Source organism: Syzygium oleosum, unplaced genomic scaffold, assembly GCF_021117445.2.
Source record: "Syzygium oleosum isolate NSW1041296 unplaced genomic scaffold, Sole_v2.1 Sole_v2.20, whole genome shotgun sequence".
In the NCBI taxonomy this organism is placed as follows: domain Eukaryota; kingdom Viridiplantae; phylum Streptophyta; class Magnoliopsida; order Myrtales; family Myrtaceae; genus Syzygium; species Syzygium oleosum.
Window position 1 is genome coordinate 7,304,513 of NW_026607504.1, and position 14,520 is coordinate 7,319,032.

Genomic DNA, 14,520 nt, shown 5'->3' on the forward strand with positions numbered 1-14,520 from the left:
TGTTTCGGAAATAGTTTGGGAACGTAAAATGCGTTTGGTAAAGCTTTTTGTTCCGGACACATTTTTGCAAAAATTTATGCCCGAAACAATTTTGGAAGAGAAACAAAAAGTAAAAAAAGTTCTTCTTGTTTCTAAGACGATTTTGAGAATCGATTTTTTTTCTTTTCTTCTTTTTGTGTTGTTCTTCTTGGGTTGTGGCCGGTCGCCGGTGGCCGGCCATGCCCCAGGGCCGGCGAGGGCGTCACGGCCCTCGCCGGCGCCGGCGGGGCGTCACGGCCCTCGCCGCCGGCGGGAGGCGAGGACCCTTGCCGGCCGCCGGCGGAGGCGAGGGACCCCCTTGCCGGCGAGGGCGACGGCTGGACCTCACCGCCCGGGCAAGGCGGCTCGCCGTCGGCCACGGCGAGGTCGGCCCAGATCGGGCGAGGCCGAGCCTCGCGGTGGGTCGCGACGGCGAGCCGCTCGCCTCGCCAAGAAGGGGGACCTCGCCTGCTGGGCGGCCGGCGAGGCCGTGACACCCTCGCCGGCCCGGGCCGTGGCCCGCCGCCGGCCGCCGGCGACGGCCATGGCCAAAGAAGACAATGGGTAGAAAGAAAAAAAAAAATTAAACAATTCAAAATATTATTTGGGAACAGTAAATTTTGTGTAGTTACCAAACGCATTTACGTTCTTTTCTACTCTCAGGAATAGAAATTTTGGACAGGTTTATCAAACGCCTTCAAATCTTTCGAAATTGTTTTCGGCGAAGAAAAAAAAATCATTTCTGTTTAGAAATAATTCCCAGGCACAGAATGGTATTCATGCGCACCCTAAGATTCCTTGAAAAAAAAAAAAAAACACAGCAATGGAATTCTTCGACAAGATCGTAGCTCAACGATGCCCTTTCCATTTTTTATGTAGGACCATGTTGCTTTCCGTGACATATAAGAAGGAAATACCTTAAGGGACACCGGCAACATTTGGCAAATATTCTCGGACAATCGAATCCGGGTCGAAAAACATTCACATGCTAATAAGTCAAAACAGTTGTTAAGAATAGAAGTCATGGGTGCTGTCCTCGTGTAAAGGCAAATAGTGGCATTTGTGTGCACATCCGCTTTGTTTCGCCTAGAAATATCGACAAAGTACTTTTCAAAATGTGGGTCGACATGGAAATCGACACGGGACGTGAAAGGGTGTCTTTGTTGATTCTTGAACGCGAAACGCGAACTGTTTACAAAGAAAATATAATAATGTCCTGCATGAGTGCTGGAATATAGCAACATGTATTTACAAACGGTTACCAAATGACCCACTATCGACGATTATGGCCTCATCACTTGCCTCACACTGACAAATTTTTTTTTTTGGTCTAAAGAGAACGATTTGATTGGAAATTAAGTGTTCATGAAACTACAACCCGATGAAGGGGCATCAAAACATAACAGTTCCCGTAAAGGTTGGGGAGGACGAGCTAGCCAAGAAGAAAATAGAGAATCGGTCCGTTGCGCCTTGGCGACCCAATCGGGTTGTAGTTATAATAGTCCGTGTTTCTCAGCTATAGTCATTTGTGGCCTTTGAGATTTACAGCTCTATGAACTGAATGAATGGCTCGTTATGATTGTAGCCGAAATTGTTGGCTTCGTGACTTGAACAATTATCTTGTCCTTGATCCATCGATTTTTACTTCAGCTTCGATTCCTTTGTCGACTGGATCTAGTTTCATTTACCTATACTTGTGACTCAACACTCGGTGATTTTCTCTTATATCACCTATCGGCAATTTCTCATCGCTTTTGTTGATTACCTACAATTGCCTTGTTCGGTCTTTTCCAATTCAAGCCGACGGTAAGAGATTTGGGCAATTTTAGTGGCGACACTCTTAATATAAAAAGATGATTTTACACAAACGGCTTTATGTGCTATTGATTTGAGCGAACTTCTAGTTATAATTTTCAAATCAATGATGGAAAAGACGGTTTGTGTGAGACTTTTCTTGTACGTTCCAAATTTCTAGCTATACCTAACATGGACGAATGGATCTCGACCATTAATTGCATGGGTCCGATTGCGAAGATACTATCTATAACGAGACTTACAACGTACGATTGTGATTAGGACTTATCAATTTCATATGGATGGGGTCTATACATGTCTTTCTCTCTCCAACGAGATTGCTATTTGTTGACAATTTGCCTTCCTCGAAAGGTAAAATCCCTCTCAAATTTCAGTGTCTCCTCGACCCAAAAGCACTTTCCAATTATGGCAAGTACAGCTCATCATCCCCCACGACACAACATCTCAACCGATGCACTAATCCGCCGAGTCGCCGCTTGCCACGTGGCCACGATCCAAGAAATGCGACGAAATAATCAGCTACGACAATGAGATTCCTAACGAAAAAACATTCGCATCCCACGAACGAAAACTTGAGAGGTCTAACATCGGATTCTTATCGATTGAGAAAAGAGAGGGCACAGTTTCAAATTAGGTGTGGAGAAAATATTCGACTAAGCATCGTCAAATCCGACCAAGACCCATCCCCCGTTCTCGAGAAACCGAAGCGACGGTGAATGATTGCCTACGCTGATGCCATCACGATGTCGCCGTCTCTTTCATCGCCGTCGCGATCGATGACCTGGTCACTCGCCAGAAACTTAACAAAAAAAGTCATAAACCTATTGCAATTATACCAATTCAGCCCTGAACCTTTTATTAGCCAATTGAGTCTCGATCCTTTTTGCATCCGTGTCAATTCCAGCCGGAAATCGCCGACACAAACGCCGGCCGTCCTACGATGTTTGCGTCTCTTTCATCACTATCGCGGTCAATGACCCGGTCCCTCCCCGTGCCGGCGAAACACGCAAGAACATAGAAAGACTTGGAGAGACTCATCATACGCACTGAGGAGGATTTCCATCTGTCAAATGCGACGATGGAGATGAAAAGAGAGAGAGCGGGTCGGGACAAGGAAGTTAGAGAGCAGAGTACAAAGCACACGATGGAGAGAGAGAGAGAGAGGGTGGGTGGGTGTGCTTTTGCCCTTTCTCGGGGCGTGGATTGTCGGCAGACGGAAGGGTTTCTGTACGAGGTTTGGGGCTAGAGGAAGGTGCGGGGACGAGAGACGTGGACACTCCGACCTCGATTCGTCGAAACAAAAGTGGTTTCACGTCGACCTCTTTTGGGTCCCTCCACAGTCGTATCTCTCTCCCTCTCTCTCTCTCTCTCTCTCTCCCTATCTCTTTGTGTCTCTCTCGTTCTGTGCAGCGTGCACGATGCCTTTCTTTTCTTCGTCCCCTTTTGCTCGCGACCCATGAATTCGACCCCGGGATTCTTTTAAATGGATGGAGTTATTTCGTAAATCTTCTTACGGATGAAGTGCGCGCAGCTCGAGCGACGTTGACGAAGTGGAGAGGAGGCGAGAGATGGGCGATGGGTTTCGACCCCGCGATACAAGCGAGTGGCTAAGTGGCACGGCGTTTCCCCGAGGAAATAGGTCGAAATTAGATCCCACTAGAGAAGAGGCCGGATTTTCCTCGGCGAGCCTTGTTTTTTTTTTGCGCGCGCTTCGACCGGTCCATCTCTCTGGGCGGTCTGAAAGCGCGCCGGGCTCCGTTTCGATCCGGCGCGTTCGGGATTTTCGCTCGCTCACTGCTAGCAAAACCTCGAGCTCCAAGACCACAAGCAGAAGTTACTCGTTTGTCGATCAGATAACGTGTTGATTAAGGCGTACACTGCTCACGTTTTCCTTTCGTTCGGAAAGCGATTTGTCCGGACACCAAAAACGGGCTAATTGCGGAAAAAAAGAAAAAAAAGAAAAGAAAACGTGCATCTGCCCCATCTAAATCAATTTGGCTTTTAGTGGCAACGGGAGATTAGTCTTTGTAGTGCATTGATTTGGCGAATTCTATGAATTTTTGTTGTCGATTGAACTTTTTTTTTTTCCTTTCCACTTGATTATTTTCCCTCACTTTTTTTTTTTGTCGAATTCGCGACCATCATTCCGCCAACACAACATCACAAACAGTGTCACGGCAATCAATCATTGATGTCAAGTTGCCAACGAACAGAGATAAAGCCAGCCAGCCAGCCAGCCAAACAATCAATCGTCGGACTTTCCAAACGTTAGGAAGTCCGAACCCGATCTCTATGGAGCGCGCGCTTTCTACCCTTTCGCTTCGCCATAGGGCAACCTTAGTTTTGCCGTTCACGGTTATAGGCCAAGGCAATTCTCTCGAGGGGGAGGGATTCACGGGACCCGGATCGTGTTGCGTGGCTCGATCATACCGCGGACGTCCGTAGGCCGGAACGTCGGGGTTCGGCATGACGCCATGCGACCGAAACACGATGTGGAGATTACGCTACATGCCGCAATATGACGCCACTCAGACAGGACGACTGGGAGGGCGAAAAAGTTCCTCCTTCCCCATCTCGGTCGGCGGCCTCCGGAAGATACTCGGGGGGGCGCGTGCCGGGGCCGCGAGGCGCGAAGCTCTTCTCGTTGGTAATTCCTCATCCTGGCAGAAGGTCAATCGCAGAATCAAGAAATTCTCCTATGAAGTGCTCGAATGGACTAAAATTGGGCTGAGCCCACTTACGAGTCAATCTTTCTCATCGTAGGCCACATGTTAAAGCAATGCACTAGGCGTCTTCATGTCCAAAGGCCTACAATAGTCTCGATCTTCCAACCCAAAGCGACCCGTGGGCTCGCTCTGTGAGTGGGCTCAGCTCCGTCTCGGGAATTTTTCCGTCGCTAATGAACTTCAGTTACCAAATCCTTGCGAGAACATTACCAAAAAAGAAGAAGAAAAAACCTAAACCGACTGTCCTACGGAACGTAATGAATGGCGCTGATGTAGATAATTTTTCAATTTTTTGTTAACATTCTCATTTTTTTCTTTCTTATTTTCATCTCTTTTCACCGATGGCCGGAGAGGGCTAGGCGAGGGCCACCTTCGCCGGCCCCAAAGGCGAGGATGGCTATCGCCCGTGGCTGTCGAAGGCCGCCCTACCCTGTCATTGGCGACGGTTGCCCTCGCCAGATTGGGTGAGGGAGACCCTCGCCTAGCTCTATCCAAGCCCATCATCATTTTACGTCCCTAAGTGCTAATAATGTCTTGGCGATTTCTCGACTCTGGCGAAAGAGCTCCAAGATTCAGTATTGCCATGGCGGGGGCAAAAATTTCATACTTTCTTGGACTGTGCAAGCTACATAACACGAAGAATACGTATTCCTTGTAATAATTACTGCCTTCCTTCCATCTCGCTACAGTCCCAATCTTGCCCTGCAAGCAAATCGGCAAACTTTGATCCTCTCTCCTCGCAGCGGATTCAAACGCCCTACAAAACACAACACGGCACGGCACGGCACAGCACAGCACAGCACAGCCCACCACCAGCGCCACTACTTTCACTCTCGGCTCCGAGACCCCACAAAGAACCCACAACAGAATCTCCCGCAAATCCCCACCTGCATCTCGGCTATCCGCTCCGGAGAAATGGATTTCGATGCCCCCGAGCGCCGGCGGGTGCGGAACCAGAGGCCTCCTCCGAGGAGAGGCCGGGTCAGGACCGCCGTCTTCAGGAAGCTGCTCGGCCTGGCCTCCCTCGCCGTCTCCAGGATCGCCTGCCGCGCCGGAGAGGAGCGGCGCCGGAGGGGCCCTCCAGGCGACGGCGACGGCGGTCCCGCCGGAGCTCGCCGCCGCGGGCGTCGCGTCCACCCCGTCCCCGGCTCCTGGCGGCCGGCGCCGGTGTGAGAAGGGGGAAGCGCCGGGCGAAGTTTTGTCAATGTCAGTAACAGTTTTTTCTGGTCATTTTCGCCCTTTTTTTTTGGGGTGGTGGGGGTTGTAAATTGTAATAAAGAATAGTTTTGGGTGTGGCGAGGAGCATGCGTAATTTTAGCAAGGAGTGATTTTTTTTTTCTTTTTTGTTAAACCCTTTATTTAATTTTATTTTATGTAAAAACAGAGATGAGGCGATCAATGCTTTTCAATGACTAGATTATACTATCCATTCATGCCCCCATTGAATGATGTCGTGCGACACAGATTCATGGGACCGTCTGAAACGGGAGAAATGTTTTGTTGTTGGCCCAACAACATAGGCCAACGGTTTCTTGTTGCGCTGCTAGAAGGGTCAGCAGAGCACCATCCTCCGAACTTCGATGATCGTATAGCATGTCCGGCGAAACAAGGCACCGCGGTGAAGCGTGCTAGGGTCCATCTCAATGTAATTCTTGTTATAATTATATTATCTATAATATAATTCCACATTTAGTTTATTATTACTCACATTAATTAATTTCATCGTCGTTTATTGAGCGCATTCAAATACGTGATAATTATGATCGCCTAATATTAAGATAACTATCTTGACGGGAGAAGTTATCTATAAGGGTATGAATTGTGATATAAATAAGTCATTTAAGCCAAACTCTCTCATAATTTTAAGATCGATATCTCATTCATTGATATGATATATCGAAAAACACACAATCGACGTTGAGAGGGCAATTGTCTAGAAGTATCCATCGACGATCGTCAAAGCTCCGCATATTAGGTTCTCGATTTCATCAATGGCTGAAGGTTAGTATAGAATTTTCCACGTTTCCACACTCAATTATGATTACGCATGGTTATAGTTTATACATCAATAATCGGAATCTTCAGTCTTCCGCTATAGTTAAATCTCTAACAGTTGGTATCAGGGCTTGTTTATATCTCTGCCTTGATGATTTTTCGTGGGATTTTGAATGAATTAAAAATCGGGGCAATTTATGGGCAAAAGAGAAATTGGCGATTCCAACCAAATTCGGGCAACCTACCACCCGGCTTTGGACCAGCACAGTCACACCGCCATGGGCAGCAAAAGTCCTAAGTTAATTCGGCATTATGGTGATCACCAGACTTGAATTAGACGGCGGAAGTCGTGGTGGTTAGGGTTTGTATTTTTGCGGAATTATACTTAATTTGGGTCAATTTCTTGGCTGTTTTTGCCAATTCTTAGACCTATGTGGTCGCGCCGGTGTGGAATCGAAAACCCACCATTTAGTTTGGTCTATGGTGGGCTGCTGGAGGAGAATCGGGCGGAAAAAGGCGCAATGAAGTCAGGGTCGCGCGGCTGTTCGCGTAAAAAAAAAAAGCCTTTGGGCGAATGCGCGCCAAGCACCAGTGCGCGCCACGCGCCAGTGCGTGGGGACAGGCGCGTGGGAGACACGCGCCGTGCGTGGCCCAGGTGCGTGACTGGCACGCACCCACGCGGTGGAAGGGCTACATGGCACACGCCGTGGGGACCCGCTTGGATTTATGCTTCTGCCCTCTCTCCTCTCTGAATTTACGATTTTGCCCTTAACCGATTTATTTACTACTTTGCCCCTAACCACTGGATTTTACTATTCTTCCATTAGCTATATTAATTTACGGTTGTGCCCTTACATACAATTTTGTGATATATTATGCATATAATTAAATGTCTAGTGATCCATATAGTTTTAATTAATTAGAGAGTAGCCACAGTATCTTTAATTAGTTGAAATTATATATTAAGAGCCTCCGGACCACATTTAAAAAAGGATATTGATTGTAATTAATCATATGAATGTAATGAATTTTATCCCACATGAATTTTTATTATATTAATATGATTAATTAGTATGAAATGTCATATTATTTTTCTTAATTTACCCACAAGGATTAAGAAAAGGAATATAATATGATGATTTCTTCATAAAGTAATTATGAATCTATTTAAATTAAAAACTTAGCCCACGAGCAGTTTTTATGTTATGTGATTCATATTTGTAGCATGTTTTACATTGGTAAAGCATGATATATGCTTGATGTGCCTCAAATTTTGTGACGTAAGCATATATGCTTGATATGCAGTTTTACAACCTGTGAATTTCTTTGAATTTAATAATGATGTTCCCGTGCTGAATGATGAAAACTATAAAGTTTGGAAGGAGTTAACCCTTCTTCAATTGAGGTGCATGGACATTGACTATGCTAGAAGGAAAGACAAACTACCTGCTCCTTCTGACACAAGCACTGCAGCTGAGATAGCCCTTTATGAACAATGGCAGCGGTCCAACCGCCTAAGTGTGATGTTCATAAAAACTAAAATATCTCCTCGTATCCGTGGTTCGGTCGCTCAGCATAACAATGCTAAGGCCTTATTGGAGGCCATTGGTGCGTAGTTTGAGACATCAGAAAAGGCGCATGTCATGACCCTAATTATGAAGTTTCATCTCTAAAGCTCACTAGTATTAGAGGTGTGCGTGAGCACATCAAGAAGATGAGGGACATTGTGGCATAGCTGAAGAACCTTGAGGTTGAGATATCTGAGTCTTTTCTTGTGTATTATATTATGAACACTCTTCTACAATAGTATGCACTTTTCAAGATCTCTTATAACACACGTAAGAATAAATGGTCAATTAATGAACTCATGGCCATGTGTGTTTAAGAGGAAGAAAGGTTGCTTATGGAATCGGGAGAGAGTGTTCTTTTGGCAACACAAGGAAAGCATAACGAGCGAGGCAAGCAGAAGTGAAAGGGTAAAATATCTCCCCAAGGAATCCAAATGTTTCTTCTGTAAAAAAAAAAAAAAGGGGTATCTGAGGAAGGATTGTGTCAGATTTAAGACTTGGCTCGAAAAGAAAGGTAATCCAACCTCTTGTGTCTGTTATGAATTTAATATAGCTGATGTGAGTCACAACTCTTGGTGGATTGATTCCGGATCTACAATCCATATTTCGAATTCCATACAGGATTTTCAAAACCACCAGAAACAAGTGAGAAGTGAGCAATGCATCTATTCTGGAAACAAGATGCGCTTGCATGTGGAAGATATTGAGACATGCAGATTGGTTATCAATAGTGGTTTTGTTTTGAATTTGGAAAAGACCTTTTATATTCCAAGCTTCTCTAAAAATTTGATTTCAATTTCAAGACTTGTACCATTGGGTTACTCTTTTAACTTTTCAGATTCAAACTCCAGTTTATCGTTTAAATCTGAAATTATTAGGAGTGGTATTTTGTCTGATGGTCTTTTCTGAATCAATTTACAAGACAATGCATTCTACAATGCGATATATGTTCATGATAATGCTAGTATAAAATGATGTGTTGTGAATGAAGATTTATCTATGTTGTGGCACCGTCCATAGATAGAATTAAACGGTTAGTAAATGATTGAGTACTTAGTACTTTGAATTTTACTGATTATAACACTTGTGTGGACTTGCATAAAGGGAAAGTAGACCAACAAGACAAAGAGAGGTGCCAAGAGGAGCACCGAAATATTAGAAATCACACATACATATATTTGTAGTCCAGATATGGGCTCGTGTGGTCAAAAGTATTTTATCTCCTACATAGATGATTACTCACGTTTCATGTATCTCTACTTGTTTCATAATAAGAACGAAGCGTTAGATGCCTTTAAGGTATTTAAAACCGAAGTAGAAAAATAATGCGGTAAGCAAATTAAGATTGTGAGATCATATAGAAGAGGTGAATACTATGGTAGATATACAGAAGATGGACAAGCACCTGGTCCATTTGCAAAGTTTCTTGAAGAGCATGGGATAGTTGCCTAATACATCATGCCTGGTTCTCCGAATCAAAATGGTGTAGCAGAAAGAAGAAACCGAACTTTATTGGACATGGTGCGGAGTATGCTTAGCAACTCCAAACTTCCTAAGTCCTTGTGGATTGAAGCTCTTAAAACGACAGTGTACATATTAAATAGAGTTTTGACCAAGGCTGTCTCAAAGACGCCTTTGAGTTGTTCAAGGGTTGGAAATTGAGTTTGCGACATGTACGCGTTTGGGGATGCCCGTCTAAAGTAAGAGTTTACAATCCACAATAAAAAAAGTTCGACCCAAAGACTCTGAGTGGGTATTTCATTGGATAAGCCGAAAAGTCTAAGGGATACAAGTTTTATTGTCCATCCCATACCACTAGGATTGTGGAATCGAGGAACGCTAAGTTTCTTGAAAATGGCTTGATTAGTGGGAGCGATCAATTGAGAAACTTTGTTCTTAAGAAAGATCATTAGATACTCAACCTTCCACATCAAGTGTTAGATTGGTTGTCGTTCATAACGTCCCTCCAGTTCAATCGGCTGTTGAACAACCAATCATTGAAGTTCTACACCCTTCTGATAGTAATCCGGGAGATTCAATTGTTCAGCAATTACCAGAAGCTATTGAACAACTAGTTGAAGAACACGCTCCTATGGAGAGTGTTGATGCAACATTAAGACGATCTGCTAGAATGAAGAAATCAGCAATTCCTAATGATTACACTATGTATCTACAAGAATCTGACTATAATGTTGGAGCTGAAAATGATCCTGAAACGTTTTCACAAGTCATGAGTTGTGATAAATCCAATTTGTGGTACAATGCCATGAAAGATGACATGAGTTCTATGGCATCTAGCGAAGTTTGGGATTTGGTTGAGTTGCCTAATGGTGCGAAGGCCATTGGTTGTAAATGGGTCTTCAAAACTAAGAAAGACTAATTAGGCAACATTGAGAGATATAAAGCTAGACTTGTTGCCAAAGCATTCACTCAAAGGTAGGGAATCGATTATATAGAGACTTTTTCTCCTATATCTAAGAAAGATTCTTTTCGTATTGTTTTGGCATTGGTTGCCCATTTTGATATGGAATTGCATCAAATGGATGTGAAAACGGCGTTTCTCAACGGAGAACTGGAGGAGGAGGTTTCTATGAAACAATCAGAAGGATTCTCCTCTAGTAATGGTGAGCATTTGGTGTGCAAGCTTAAGAAATCTATATATGGCTTGAAACAAGCATCCCGCCAATGGTACTTAAGGTTCCATGATGTTATCTCTTCATTTGGATTTGTTGAGAACGTTATGGATCAATATATATACCATAAGGTCAGAAGGAGCAAAATTTATTTTCTTGTCCTATATGTGGATGGCATTTTACTTGCAACCAATGATAAGGGGTTGCTACATAAAGTGAAACAATTTCTCTATAAGAGCTTTGGCATGAAAGATATGAGTGAGGTATCTTATGTCATTGGCATTAAGATCCATAGGGATAGGCCTCGAGGCATTTTAGGATTATCTCAAGAAACCGATATTAATAAAGTCTCAGAGAGATTTCGGATTAAAAAAAAATTTGTTCACCAAGTATAGCACCTATTGTGAAGGGTAACATGTTCAATTTGAACCAATGCTCGAAGAACGATTTTGAAAAGGAACAGATGAATAACATCACATATGCTTCAGCTGTCAGAAGCTTGATGTATACTCAGGTTTGCACTCGACTTGACATTGCTTTTGCTATGGGAATATTGAGAAGATATCAGAGTAATCCAAGTATAGACCACTGGAGAGCTGCAAAGAGAGTGATGAGGTACCTTCAAGGTACCAAAGGTCACGTGCTTATGTATAAACGGATTTGATTGGTATTCCCACTATGGCGGTTGAGTTCGTTTCCTATATTGAAGCTATCTCGTATGGTGTGTGGTTGAAGAGTTTTATTTTTTGGCTTAGAGTTGTGGATTCCATTGCTAAGCCATTAAGAATATTTTGTGAGAATTCAGCTGCGGTTTTTATGGCTAAAAATACCAAAAGTGGCAGTCAAAGTAAGCACATCGACATTAAGTATTTAGCTATAAGGGAACGTGCTAAAGAGAATAAAGTAGTAATAGAACACGTTAGCACTGAATTGATAATAGCTGATCCTTTAATTAAAGGCATGCCACCAATGAGTTATAACGATAATGTGGTTTGGATAGGAATTGGTTCCTATCATGTAAATTTTCGTCATGTGGATGAATTGGTGAAACTTTTACTCAATTATAATGTTATTCTCAATTATGGTGTACACATTCGGTTATTCTGAGAATAACAATCGTTTTTGACCTATAATCAACATAAGGTTTATTCATTAAGTTATGTTATCACATATGGGCTGATAAGACGCATTGTGGTACATAGAAGATAATACTCGTTTTAAGAGGACTTATTTCCATGATTCATATGTTTTATTTTCAGCATGAAGTTTTCGTATTTGGTTTAATATTTCGTTTGATGAAATGTTGGGATCAAGTGGGAGAATATTATAATTATATTATTTATAATGTGATCCCATATTTAGTTTATTATTGCCCACATTAATTGATTTCGTCGACGTTTATTGAGCGCATTCAAATACGTGATAATTATGATCGCCCAATATTAAGATAACTATCTTGATGGGAGAAGTTATCTATAAGGGTATGAATTGAGATATAAATAGGTCATCTAAGCCAAATCCTCTTATAATTTTAAGATTGATCTCTCATTCATTGATCTGAGATATCAAAAAACACACCATCGACGTTGACAGGGCAATTGTCTAGAAGCACCTATCGACGATTGTCAAAGCTCCGCATATCAAGTTCTCGATTTCATCAATGGCTGGAGGTTAGTACAGATTTTTCCACGTTTCCGCACTCGATTCTGATTATGCATGGTTATAGTTTGTACGTGAATAATCGGAATCTTCAATCTTCCAATATAGTTAAATTTCTAACAATTCTTCCATTAAATTAAGTTCGACGACATCATCAAACACTTTTATATAGTTTGTTGACTAAATTGAACACGTATCAAAAGTTCGGGGACCACATTGCACACTGGGTCAAAGTTCATTGACCATTTATGTCATTTTCCCGAAAAGAAATTCTAAAGATCAACTTAGTCGGCGATACATCGCCGGAGAAATGTACGGTGGAGATTATCCTTCGATCTCATTCAAGTGGCGATTTCAACATTAGCGTTTTTTCCTAATATCTTGACATAGGCAAAACATTTGGGAGATTCCTTTTTTCACAGCGGGGGAGACAAGGATGTCACCGTTCATTGAACCGTCTGATCAGGGGGAGCTGCTTTTCTAGAAGAAATGGCCACGAAACTTAATCCCCAAGTATCTCCAAGTAAACTGGCAACTTGCTGCTGTCGAAAGAGGTTCAACCGCACACACAACCCGGCCACTTCACTCTCATTTCCACGCCCAAAGAATATAACCCATAAAAGCGTTAACTCCCACACCACCACCACCTGCATTGCGCTCTCTCTCTCTCTCTCTCTCTCTCTCTCTCTCTCTCTCTCTCTCTCTCCGCTTCAAAGATGGAATTCGGCGCTCCCGATCGCCGGCGGGCGCGGACCCAGAGGCTTCCTCCGAGGAGAGGCCAGATCAAGATCGCCATCTTCAAGAAGCTGCTCCGCCTGGCTTCTCTCGCCGTCTCCAGGATCGCCGGCCGCGCCGGGGAACGGCGCGGGGGAGGCCATCCCGGCGACGGCCCCGTCGAGGCTCGCGGCCGCGGCCGCGCACCCGGCGGGCGTCGCGTCCACCACGTCCCCGGCTCCGGCGGGGCCATGCCGACGTGAGGTGGAGGAACTCTTCGCGGACGACGTTTTGTAGATAGTTGCCTGTAACTTTCTTTTTTTTGTCCTTTTCTCTTTCGTTGCTGTAGTGGTCGTAGTAAAAAACAGCCTTTGGGTGTGCCGATGGGGGTTATGTTAGGAGATGGGATGCGGACCCAGAGAGGCTTCCTCCGAGGAGAGGCCGGATCGAGATCGCCGTCTTCAAGGAACCGCTCGACCCACCCGGCCTCTCTCGCCGTCTCCAGGATCGCCGGCGACGGCCCCGTCGAAGCTCGCCGCCGTGGCCGCGCGCCGCCCGGCGGCCGTCCCGTCCACCGAGTACCCGACTCCGGCCTGCCGATGCCGGTTGTACGGAGGAGGAAGCTTCGGACGCCGTTCTGTAAACGTCAGTAACTTTTTTCTTGTCTTTTTCGGTCGTTATCATTATGGGCCGTAGTAAAAAAAAGTTTTGGCCTTTAGGCACGTGGAGAGAACGTGTAACACTAATTTTACATATTACACTTTTTTTTTCCCTTCATTTATTTATTTTTTCTCTTTTTGGGACTTGGTAATTTTTATGTGTGTGATCAGGTGAGGTTAAATTTGGTGAGGTTAACGATGCTGTTCCATGACTAATTACGTCTCTCATTTCCATGCCCACCAATTCTTTAATTTCGAACTATTCTTTTGCTTAAGGATATTTTCATGGGACCATCCGAAATTGAGAAATGTTTTCGTCCGAGATATTTCCAATAATGGAGGTCAACGGACGGTCTCTTGTTGTGCGATTCTAGAAGCCAACATTCGGTAGAGTCGTCGCTAAAAGTTTGGATACGAAAGTACGGTCTTTTAATAATGGGATTAGGCAAGTAAATTTCATTAGCAGGGAACAAGAGATCGCATAATTATTAGCTGAAACAATTACCCGCGAAAACTTTAGATACGGTTCTACCCGCGGGTCTCCTGTTGCGATTCCTGTGAAATCAATACATAATTTTCGGGAAAAGTACCAAACAAGTCCTAAAATCAAACATTTCAATTGGACTAATTTAGTTATAAACCTTTTATATTTATACCAGTTGAGTCAATCCGGTTAATTTTGACCGAAAATCACGCATGTGGATGTCGATCGTCCTACGTGGCACGTCGGCTT